Below are 12,939 nucleotides of genomic sequence, written 5' to 3'. Positions count from 1 at the left end.
GGAAATTTTCTTGCCAAAGATACTGGAGTGGTTTGACATTTCTTTTCCAGCTCATTTTATGGATGAAGGAACTGAGGCAAACAGGGTTAAGTGACTTACCCAGGGTCACACAGCTAGTAAGGTCTCAGATTTGAACTGAGTCTTTCTGACTCCAAGGGCTCACACTTTATCCACTGCCGAGACACCTAGCTGCTCCTTAACTAGCCATGCATCATTTTATATCTATCTCTGAACCTCAGATTTTCTCTTCTGTAAAATGGGCCTGATCACTGCAAGGATCAGCCTACCTGGAAATGGAGATGATTGGAGATAAGATAAATGTAGATAAGTATTAAATAAAAGTTCTAAAACTTCATTTTCTGCATTTTGAGTGATCTGATCCATCTCAGGGAAGCAATTGTGAAATTCTTCCACAGTGAATCACTCTAATTATCTGTCCCATCACAAGGGGCCCAGGAAAAAATAGGTAAAAATGCACCTCCTTCCCTTCTTTGCAGAGGTGGGGGACTATGGGAGTGCAATATGGCATATGCCGCCATACAAAGTGGATGTGCTTGTTATCTTTGCTGATTGGCTTCTTTTTCCTTCTTTTTATTCTTTGTTCCAAGGGAAGAACTGGGAAAAGAAGGGAGGAGGATTCAGCCATGAAGGGGATGGAAGAACACAAGTTAACAGTACACATCAGTTAAAGGCTAGGTGTATCCTAAGGGAGCTCCCTCACCTAGGACAGGCTAAGCTTAGCAAGGGTACCTGCTTCCCTCCACAGTTGGGAGTGCTTTGTCAATGGAAAAGACTAGAGAAAAAGGGCCCTGTTATATAATAGGAGACAACCCAGAAGTCAGGGAGACAGTCAGGCACTTAACACTGCACAGAGCCCTGGATGAGGGGCCACAGGAGACATACCAGAAACAGGCATCATGTAGCCAAATCGTCTAGGTTTTCAACTGAATTTTTTTCGGTTTGTATCCACTTGTTGAGGGGGAAGGGTGGAGGTAGGAACACACCCTGAGCCCTTGTCCCCCAGGCTTAAGGTCCTGTAAAAAACAAAGTACGATGAAGTAGGAGGCAACTGATTGGGTTTTTCCCTAGGCCTTTGGGCCTTGCCTAATTGTCCTGTTCACACGGTATTCATTTTTTGCCTGAAGTGATTGACCCACCTTAATGCTAATAATAAGAGATTATGGAGGCCTCGATCTGGACCAGGAAGGGCCCTCAGAGACTATTGAGTTGACCCTTCTCATTTTACAGAGGGGGAAACTGAGGCCCAGGCAGGGGAAGGGACTTTTCCGAGGTCATACAATGTCAGCAGCAGGACATCTGCCTCCTGATGCCTTCTTTGTAAACTTTAAAATCTAATGGGCCAGTCAACTAGAGGATTATCATACTTTTTCTTTTTTCTTTAATTTTGCAGGGGAGAAGGGAGGGCAATTGGGGTTAAGTGACTTGCCCAAGGTCACACGGCTAGTAAGTGTTAAGTGTCTGAGTTCACATTTGAACATAGGTCCTCCTGACTCCAGGGCTGGTGCTCTATTCACTGTGCCACCTAGCTGTCCCTCTTTTGTTTTGTTTTTGTTTTTATTATCATACTTTTGCTAAAAGCAAAGGAACTAGACTCTTTATTCAGCTGAAGAGAAAGGGAAAGGTCTTCCAGGGCACTTTAGTCGACTTGGTCCAGGGCTGCTTAGCCTTGTTTTTTTTTTAAATAATAGCTTGGTAACCATATTTCAATAGGTTAGGTTTCCTATGTGATCCTAAATATATTTTATTTTAATCCACATGTACAAAAATATTTATAGCAGCTCTTTCCATGGTGGCCAAGAATTGGAAATTGAAGGAATGCCTATCAATTGGGGGAACGCCTGAATAAGTTGTGGTATATGAATGTGATGGAATATTACTGCTCCATAAGAAATGGTAAGCAGCCAAATTTCAAAAAACCCTATGAACTGATGCTGAGTGAAGTGAGCAGAACCAGGAGAACATTGTGCACAGTAACAGCCACAGTGTTCGATGACCAACTTTCATAGACTGAGATCTCTTCTCAGCAATGGAAGGACCTAAGATAACTCCAAAAGACTCAGAGTGGAAAATGCTGTCCACATCTAGAGAAAGAACTGTGGAGTCTAAATGCAGAACAAAGCAAAGTATTTTCTCTTTTTTTTGTTTTTTCTTTCTTTTTTCCATTTTGTTTTGATTCTTCTTTCACAACACTACTAATGTGGAAATATGTTTATTATGATTGTACATGTATAGCCTATATCAGATTGCAATGCTGTCTTAGGGAGGGGAAAGAGGAGGGAGGGGAAAAATTTAGAACTCAAAATCCTATAAAAGTGAATGTTGAAAACCAAAAATAAATACATTTTTGAAATAAAAAATAAATTTAATTTTTTATGCATCCAAAAACAGCTTTGGGCCCATAGACTTCACCAGATGCATGGCCCAAGGGGTCTATGACATGCACAACAAGGGATGAGAACCGCTGCAGTAGATGGTCAACACTCATTTGTCTTCTAGTCAAGTTACCTCATGGTAGGGACTGTTACATTGTCTGCTTCCTTGGGGCCTTCTCCAGGCCTGGGTGTTGCCTGATGGGAGACATAAAACCACTTTTTTCTTTTTTTTGCTTTTCTTTTTGGAGGGGGGAAGGCAGGGCAGTTGGGGTTGGTTAAGTGACTTGTCCAAGGCCACACAGCTAGTAAGTGTTAAGTGTCTGAGGCCGAATTTGAACTCAGGTCCTCCTGAATCCAAGGCTGGTGCTCTATTCACTGTGTCACCTAGCCTCCCCATGAGATCACTTTCTGCTAGATGAGTGGGCCTGACAATGCCCAGGTCTGGTTACCCGAAGGCTCCGAGCAACTTGTACCTGATTCCCGACATTTCATTCTAGTGAGCATTTAAAAAGTTCATCTGCTTTAGGACTAAATATTGGTTGTTATTGAGTTGTTTCAGTTGTGTCTGACTGTTTGTGACCCCATTGGGGGTTTTCTTGGCAAAGATACCGGAATTTTGCCATTTCCTTCTCCAGCTCATTTTACAGATGAGGAAATGAAGACAAACAGGATTAAATGACTTAATTAGGGTCACACTAATAAGTGTATGTGGCTGGATTGGAACTCAGGTCCTTCTGACTCCAGGGCCCTCACTCTTTCCACTGTGCCCTTCCTAATATGACCCTTTCCAACATTTCCAGGATTCTTACACCTTACTCTCCTCCAGGCACTCTACAATCTGGTAATACCAACTTCCTTTGCCTCCTTGCTTTTCCTCAAACACTCCGTCTTCTAACTCCAGAAATTTTCTCTGGCTGTCCTTCATACCTTGGATACTCTTCCCCCCTCATCTGTGCCTCCTGACACCCTTGGCTTCCTTCAAATTCCAGCTAAAATCTCACCTTCTACAGGCAGTCTTTTCTGATCTCTCTGAATGCTAATGCCTTCCCTCTGAAATTATCTCCTGTGTATCATAGATGTATCCTGTTTATGCATGGTTCTTTGCACAAGGCTGCCAATCAATTGGGGAATTGTCAAACAAGTGACAGTATATAAATATGATGAATACTATTGTTGCCATAAGAAATTGTGAAGGAAGTGGTTTCCTAGAAACCTGAGAAGATTTGCATGAATTGATGCAGAGTTAAGTGAGCAGAACCAGGACAACGAATATTTACACAATAATTTTATTGTAAAGATAAGCAACCTTGAAAGACCTAGAAACTCTGACTGATTCAATGACCAAGCACAATTCCAGGCGACTCGTGATGTAAAATGCTTCCCAAATCCTGACAGAGAGGTGATAGACTCCAAGTGAAAATCAAGACCTTTTTTTGGATCTAGTCAATGCAGGAATTTATTTGGCTTGACTCTACATGTTTATAATAGGAGCTTTTTCTTTCTGTTTTCTTGCTGTTGTCTTGTTTTCTCAATTCTGGGGGAAAGGGTGGGGGAAGAGAAGGAGGTAAGAGGGACAGAAAGCTTATCTTCATATGAAAATAAAATTAAAATAAGGGGAGGCTAGGTGGCACAGTGAATAGAGCACTGGCCCTGTGGAGTCAGGAGGACCTGACTTCAAATCCCGCCTCGGACACTTAACACAAAACTAGCCATGTGAACTTGGGCAAGTCACTTAATCCCAATTGCCCTGCCTTCCCCCTCTAAAAAGCAAAAAAATAAACAATATAAATATAATAAGTAATATAAAAATAAAATGAAATTCTGGAAAGAAAAAAGGAAAGAAATTGAGTGATTTTTAACTTTTGAAAAACACCATAATTGTTTACAGGCTCTCCCGCATCATATATAATGTGAGTGCTTTGAGGGCAGGGATTGGTTTTGTTTTCCTTTCTTTTAATTTCCAGTACTTATCCCAGTGCTTGGCATATAAAACACACTTAAATGCTTCTTGACCTGAGAAAACTCACTGAGAACATAACGATCAACTTATAGTATTTGTAGCATTCAAAGGATTGTATGTAGAAGAGGGCTGCGACTTGAGAACTGAACAAGGAATAGTGACTAGAAGGTATACACTTCTTCTTCAGCCTTGTCTGACTCTTCATGACCCTATTTGGAGTTTTCTTGGCAAAGACACTGGAGTGATTTGCTATTTCCTTTTTCAGCTCATTTTACAGATGAGGAAACTGAGGTAAACACTTAACTGACTTGCCCAGGATCACACTGCTAGTAAGTGTCTGAGGCTAGATTTGAACTCAGGAAGAGTTGCCGACTTCAGACCTGACACTCCATCCACTACGAGACAGATTTAGGTTTGTGGCAAGGAAAGTCGATTAGTTATCCAAAGTCTAATGGGATGCCTTGAGATGTGATAGTATCCCCCTCGTTGCATGTCTTCAAGCAGGGGATACAGTAGAGCAAATTATTTTGGGGGAATCGGTTGAACTAGAAGGCCATTGATGCCCTTTCCAACTGTGTGCCTCTGTGGTCCTATGTGTGAAAAGCTGGCATGCCCAAGGGTCTCCAAGTCTAGATCAAGACCACTCTGAGAAAAACAAATAGAACTCCAGCCCCCAGAGCGGGGATCACTCTCTTGCTTTCCTTTGGGCAGGCCAGTAGAGGAGTGCCATATAAACCTCGGCTGCAGACTGAGTCAGGTGTGGGTATGGAGGACTGGTTGAGAGAGAAGAGAAACCACAAAGAGATTTAGCAAATGTGGGATAGAAGACACTGCCTGGACTTCACAGTGCCTGGCATTCAATAGGTGCTACATAAGTGTTTGTTGAATTTCAAACCTCAGCTTGCCATTCCCTAATTGTATGACCTTGGACAGGTCACTTAATTTCTATCAGCCTCTCTTTCCTCTTTAAAATTCGAGCATTGGACTAGATTGTCTTCAAAGTCCCTTACCATTCTGGCATTCTATGTTCTCAGTCTAAGGTCCTTTACAGCTCTAATATTCTGTTTTCTGAGTCCTTTTATCTCTAATGATCTTTGGTCTTAGGGAAACCAAGAAGAAATCTGGGCAGCTTGCTTGGTAGTCTGATGCAGTGTGCTCCAACCACATGGGGATCTAACTACTGAGTTCTTTTCCAGTCCTGAAGCTTCACTCTGCTTCTGCCTTTGAGACCTTAGTGGTATGTCTAGGGCATGCTAGTGACCCCTCTGGGACTGGTTAACTGCAAACACAATACTTGGGGCACTCCAAAACAAAATACTTGTCACATTTGCCATTCACTAATTTCTTCTGTTGCCATCATCCAAGAGTGGTGTCCTCTCTAGGTCTCAGTTTTTCCATTTGTAAAGTGACAAGACAGGATTATATGCTGTTCAATGTCCCTTTGACTCGAAATGTCCTGTGCTTAGTATGGAATGCAGGTATGGGGAATCTGCATTGAAGCATCTCCCTTATTTGCTAACTTTGGCATCTTGGTTGCCCCCCAGGAGAATGTAAGTCCCTTATGGAAAGGGAATACTTACTTACTTTTTCCTGTCACTGTATCTATTTTTTGAGGGGGAAGGCAAGGCAATTGGGTTTAAGTGACTTGCCCAAGGTCACACAGCTAGTAAGTGTTAAGTGTCTGAGGCTGAATTTGAACTCGGGTCTTCCTGACTCTGGGACAGTGCTCTATTCACTATGCCACCTGGGTGCCCCTCCTGTCACTGTATCTAGTATACTAGATACGATTCAATTAAATTGAATTGGGCAAGTTCCTTTCCCTCTTTGAGCTTCAGGAGGAAGAGATGTCTGAGTTTCACTGGGGGAACTGTCCAGTCTCTTGGGCATGGCCAAAAGCTCTCGTTTCTCCTGGTGATGCCGTGTGGCTGGAGCTTCTAGGGTGCTGGGGCTCTGAAGAATGGCCATTTGAAATGACCCAAAGGCACTGTGGAATCCAGTGAATGTTGAAGAAATCTGAGGAACATCCCTAGAAACGGGATGGCTCTTCCCCAGAAGACTTGTGGGAAGGACATGGACAAGAATCCCATGGGATGATAGAAGGGTGTTAGAAGGGTGAAGATCTGGAACAGGAGGAGAAGTGGACCCTGAGGTTCTACATCAAGCAGATTCAGTACAAGTCTGTCTCTCCTGCCAACCTCTTTTACTCTCAAGGGCACCGTCTTTTTCCTAGTCACACAGGCTGACAACCTCAACGTCATTGTCAAAGCCTTACTTGTATTCCCCTACCCCAAAGGCCAAACTGTTGCCAAGTCTTCCATTTCTACCTCCACAATATCTTTCCCGTTGACCCTCGACTCTTTCTACTCACATAACCGCCTTAGCTTGGAACCTCATCACCAAGACTTGGACTTTTGAAGCAGCCTCCTGCTTGGTCTCTCTACCTCCAATTTCTCCCCTTTCCGATCTATTGTCCACACAGCTGGCAGTGATTCTCCTAATAGTATAGGTCTTGAACATGTTGCTTCCTGCCTCTAGGATCAAATACAAACACCCCTGTTTGACAGCCAAGTGGTACAGTTTATGGAATGCTGGGCATGGAGTCAGGAAGACTTGGGTTCAAATCCAGTCTCAGACATTTCCTAGCTGTGTGACCCTGGGCAAGTCACTTCACCTCTCCAAATTCAGTTTCCTCATCTATAAAATAGAGATAATAATAGCTCCTACCTCCCAGGATTGTCATGAGGCTAAAATGAGAAAACATTCATAAAGTGCTTCATAAATCTTAAAGTGACATATAAATATTGTTGTTATTAATGTTGCTAATAATATCATTGTAACCTGAGTCCCAAAGCCCATTTAGTACAGGACTCTTTCCTCATTGGTGGAGAGCAATACGCTACGCCGACATGGGGGGGGGGGAGGGGTTATAGTAGTTGAGAACGAGAGAGGAGAGTGACCGGCTCTTGGAGTCTCCAGCCTGTTCGGGCTGCGTTCAGGCACTTACTTCTGTCTTCCAGTTTTGAGAAAGAAAACCCGCTTCAGGTTGCTGAAGGGAGAGTGAGACTCTGGAAAGAAACCAAGACAAGGAGAGCTGGTGGTCCCTATCACATCCCTGTCCACAAAGTACTCCAATAGAGACTTTGAGGAATTTTCCCTTGGGTGAGATCTAGTTCTCTCTTGGTTGAGCTTTTTCATTCTGTATTATCTGGTGTGTATTCTCCTATGTACACTTTCTCTGACTTCTGTTTCGCTATCAATTTGGATAAATAGGTTTCTTTGCTAATAGCTTTGTGTGTTCATTGAGGAACTGGTATTTGGTGGGAAGGAAGCCAAATCTTGGGTATAAAGGTTGGGTCCTCCTTTCCTCATTACGAGGAGTTTAGACTAATAATATTTAAGGGAGCAGGTAGATATAATCCTAACCCAGTACTCCCTCTCTCTAAGAAGAGTGGAGCATCCAAACTTCTGGCCCCAAACTTCTGCTTCCCCTCCTGGCAGGAAGGCAAGTCGCCCTTGGAGAAGGGAAAGGGAGAAGAGACTAAAGATGCCACTTCTACCTCCCAATGACACTCCATGCTAGATGGATGGGGACAGCCTTCACTACGTTATTATTTAAAGCCCTTCACAAGTTTGCCCAAACCTACCTTTCTAGGCATATGATACATTCCTTCCCTTCACCCACTGTATGACATACTCAATGGCACCAACTTACTGTTCCTCACCCATGACATGCCATTTCCCATCAGCAGAGGATGACTATCACCCGTGCCTGGAGCACATCCCTCCCTTAACTTCAGAAATCCTAGTTTTCTTAAAAATTCAGCTCAAGCTTGAGGACCTTCTTAATCCCTCCCATAATCCTGCCACAGGATGGAAACTTGGTGAGGACAGGGACCTTTACACTTTTGTCTTTGTGACCCCTAATGTCTGCCACATTTCCCCCCATAACTATGATATAGTTGGTATAAGGGGCTCCTGGAACAGAAGGACCTCTACCAATGCCAATTAGCATATGCCCTAGAATTTAGAGTCTTAGAAAGCCGTCTGGTCAATTCCAAAGGACTCGTGATGGAAAATGCTATCTACATGCCGAGAACGCACTGTAGAGTCTGAATGCAGATAAAATGATACTATTTTCTCTCATTTTTTGTTAGTTTTTTCTTTCTCTTTGTTTTTTCCTCCTGTTCTGATTCTTCTTTCACAACATGACTAATGTGGAAATATGTTTAATTGTTGGTTAAATAAAAAGTTTTGGTTAAACATAAAATATGTTTAATATGGGCTACATGTATAGCCTATATCAGATTGAAAGCTATCTTGGGAAGGGAGGAGTGGAGAGAGGGGGATAATTTAGAACATAAAATCTTATACAAGTGGATATTGAAAACTAAAAAGTAATTAATTAATTAATATTTTTGAAAAGCTGTCTGGGAAATTGAGGGGCTGAATAACTTGCCCAGAGTCACATAGCCAGGGAGTTTCCATGGCAAGATTTGAACCCAAACTTTCCTGACTCCAAGATTAGCTCTTTACTCACAGTATAAGGTTGCTCCTACCTTACATATTGTAGATACTTAATAAATGTGAGTGATGATTGTGAAGGGGGAGCCAGAGAGTATGAAAATACTTTTAACTGTAGAGTATTATAGAAAGGTAAGGGATTATTGGGTAGCTAGGTGGTGCTGCAGTGGATAGTGTGCCAGGCCTGGAGTCAGAAAGACTTTCTGAGTTCAAATTCAGCCACAGGCACTTACTAGCTGTGTGGCAGCTAGTCATTGGGCAAGTTACTGTACTCTATTTGCCTCAGTTTCCTCATCTGTCGAATGTGCTGGAGAAGAAAACGGCGAACTATGTCTGCCAAGAAAATCCCAAATGGGGTCACAGAGAGACAAACATAACTGAACAACATGGGATTATTATCTAGATATTTAAAGGGAGCCCTCCTTATTGGGTGACAGTTTGAGAACATAGCCTGGTCCCATGTCCTCCTCCACACCCTCCTCTGAAGTGAGTCATTGTCAACTTTATATTCTTTGTCATTTAATGTCATAGACATAGAGCAGGAAAGGACACAGTATTACAAAGGAAACTGATTATATCTAAATGCAATTACCAGACTCTTTGAATACAACAGAGTTCTCAAATATGAGGTTAAGAATATCTCACTATGGCAACTTCCTCATTTATAGTTCGGAAACCCAGAGAGGTGGGGGAAACTTACCCAAGTCACACAGCAAGGAGAAGAGCTGGAATTTGAATCTGTATCCTTTAGTAACTTTGACTTGGAGTGATATAGTGGAAGTAGCATTGACTCTGGAGTCAGAGGCTTGGGTTCAAATTTGTTTAATACCCATCATCCTCAGTTTCCTCATATGTAAAGTGAAGTAGTTGGACTAAATGGCTTCTGAGGTCCTTTCCAATTGTGCCAAACATTGTGCTAGGTGCTGGGGATTCCAAGATAAAAATGAGAGAATCCATGCCTTCGAGGAGGTTATATTCATTGGGGAAAACTATGCATAGCTAAAAGAAAAGCTAAAATCTATACAAAGTGATTTGGAGGTGGAGGCATGAGCTGAGTTTTAAAGGAAGCTAGGGATTCTAAGAGGAGGCAAGGAAGGAGTGCGTTCTAGGCATGAGGCACAGACATGAAGACTAGAAATTAACTGTGCATGAGGAACACCTCAAGAAATGCAGTTTCAACTGTACCATCGAGTGAGCAAATAGACGGAATGTGTAATATCTGGGACTAGATCATGAAGAGTTTTAAATTCCAAATGGAAGAGTGTTGCATTTGCCATAAAGGTAATAGAAAACCCCCAGAGTTTTTTGAGCAGGGGAATGCCATTGGCAGATCTGTGTTCTTAGGAATATCACTTTGGCATCTGGGTGGTTTGACAAGGGGAGAAACATGAGGTAAGGAGATGATTTAGGAGGTTATAACAACTGTCCAGATGAGAAGTGATATAGGTGTAGAGAAAAGGGATCCTTAGGAGAGATGTTGGAAGGAGGTAGAAATGAAAAGACTTGAATGTCCGCTTGAAAACTATGGAGATATGTGGGCTTGTCAAGAATGATGCTGAGATTGAGAACCTGGGTGACTGTAAGGATAGTGGTACCTGTGATAGAACTAGAGAAAATTGTAAGAGGGGCAGGTTTACGGGGAGGTGGAAAGGGAGTTAACATATAAAGTTTGAAATGCTCATGGGGCATGTGGTCCTTTGCTGAGAGGAGGGAAAGAGAGAGGGGAGGGTTGAGAAGAAGAAGTTTGGAACAGTTTAAGATGAGGCCCTCAAGGGAAAGGAAATCTCTTAGGGACTGAGCCACTGCCTGGAGGCAATAAAGGCTCAGTGGAGATCAGATGCTATCAAGTTGGAATGAATGGGAGTAGTGAATGAGAGCAGAGGAGGATAACGGTAGGGGCAATCCAGGGCTGGGGTTTGGCAAGGTGAAAGCTGTGGTAAGACGAGGGGGCAAGGGTATAGAAGACAGCACCAAGTTGCACTGGTTAACAAGACCAAGAGTGAGAAGGAAGGGAAAGTGAATCCTACAGAGAGAACTGAGGGGTCATAGAGAGGATGAAGAAGAGGTTTAGGAGGACTGAAGCATAGAGAGAGATGGAAGGATGGGTTATGGTGGTTAGAGGAATTTTCAAGTTCTGGATGATGGAAATGGAACATTTATGAATTAGGCTGAGATCAAGGGTATGCCATCATCAAGGTGAAAGGTGAAAGTCTTGAGAGCTGAGGAAGGTGAAGAAGTGAGAGGCCAGGATGTTTGCAGGGAAATTAACATCAATATTGATGTTCCCAAGTACAAGGGTAACAGCTAGACCAGAAAGGAAGATTGTGGCACAGCATTGGATTTTTTGAGAAAGGAAGAAGAATGACCTGGGAGACTGGTAGATAGATGACAGCCACCAGGATCTGGATAGAACAAGAGATCTACCAAACATTCTGGAGAGCAATTTGGAACTCTGCCCAAAGGGCTATAAAGCTATGCATACCCTTTAATCCAGCAACACCACTTCTAGGGCTGTATCCCAAAGAGATCATTAAAAAGGGAAAATAACCTACATGTACAAAAATCTTTATAGCAGCTCTTTCTGTGGTGGCAAAGAATTGGAAATTGAGGGGATGCCCATCAATTGGGGAATGACTGAACAAGTTGTGGTATATTAATGTAATGGAATACTATTGTTCCATGAGAAATGATGAACAGGCAGATTTCAGAAAAACCTGGAAAGACTTATATGAACTGATGCTGAGTGAAATGAGCAGAACCAGGAGAACACTGTACACAATAACAGCCACATTGTGTGATGCCCAACTCCAATAGACTTAGCTCTTCTCAGCAATGCAAGGATCTAAGACAACTAAGAATTCCAAAAGACTCATGATGGAAAATCCTATCCATATCCAGAGAAACAACTATGGAGTCTGAATGCAGATTGAAGCAGACTATTTCTTTTTCTTTCTTGTGGTTTTACCCTTTTGTTCTTATTCTTCTTTTCCAACACTACTAATGTGGAAATATATTTAATATGATTGTACATGTACAGCCTCTATCAGATTGCTCGCTGTCTTGGGGAGGGGGGAAGAGAGGAGGAAAGGGGAAGGGAGGGAGAAAAACGTGAGGCTCAAAATTTAATGAAAATGAATAATGAAAACTATCTTTACATGTAATTGGAAAAAATAAAATACTAGCAAGTGGGGAAAAAAGAATGAGAGATCTGGATTGGCCCTCAGTGGAGAAGAAGTTGCTGAGCAACACAGCAGAAGGTCCTGGAAGTGACAATGAGAAGCAAGGAATATGTTGTCTCTTTCTCCTGGCCCAATGAGCATATGAGAAGGTATAGCAAGGATGGGAAAAGATGGTCAGGGATGCAGCAGATTGTTCTGGGAGGAGCCAGGTCTCAGTGAGTGCCAGAAAAGGGAAAGAGATAGAAGATAAAGGGATATTTGTTAATAATAGAATAGGGTTGGGGTGGAGCCAAGAGAGCATTTTTCTCTGAGATCTCCCAACACATCCCTCTAAAAAGCTTAAAAAAGCACAATGATGGGGTGGCTAGGTGGCACAGTGGTGGCACCAGCCCTGGAGTCAGGAGGACCTGAGTTTAAATCCAACCTCAGACACTTAACACTTACTAGCTGTGTGACCTTGGGCAAGTCACTTAACCCCAATTGCCCTGCCTTTCCCCCTCCAAAAAGCAAAAAAAGCACATCAAACCAAATTCTGAACTGGGAAAAAAACAACAAACAGTCACTTTGGCATCTGGTATGGTATGGAGAGAAAAGAGAGTGACATGATGATTTAGGAGGCTACAGCAATAGTCTGGGTGAGAAGTGATATGAGTGCAGAGAAGGGGGATGCATGGAAAAGATGTTGGGAGGGGGCAGAAATAAAAAGGCTTGAAAACTACCTAGCTGTGTAAGCAGCAGGCACACTGCTTGCCCTCATTCCCCCCTTCTCCCCCCTGCCCTGGCCAGGGGTGAACAGGGCCCATTTCTAACATAAAATCCAAAGTCAGGGAATAGACCAGAAAAATTAGCAAACAGCAAAAAACCTGATCATAAAAATCTACTATGG

Source organism: Petaurus breviceps, unplaced genomic scaffold (assembly GCF_028583685.1).
Source record: "Petaurus breviceps papuanus isolate PSGF00001 unplaced genomic scaffold, PetGlider_PUasm1.0 90339, whole genome shotgun sequence".
NCBI classification, from domain to species: domain Eukaryota; kingdom Metazoa; phylum Chordata; class Mammalia; order Diprotodontia; family Petauridae; genus Petaurus; species Petaurus breviceps.
This window is presented reverse-complemented; position numbering follows the sequence as displayed.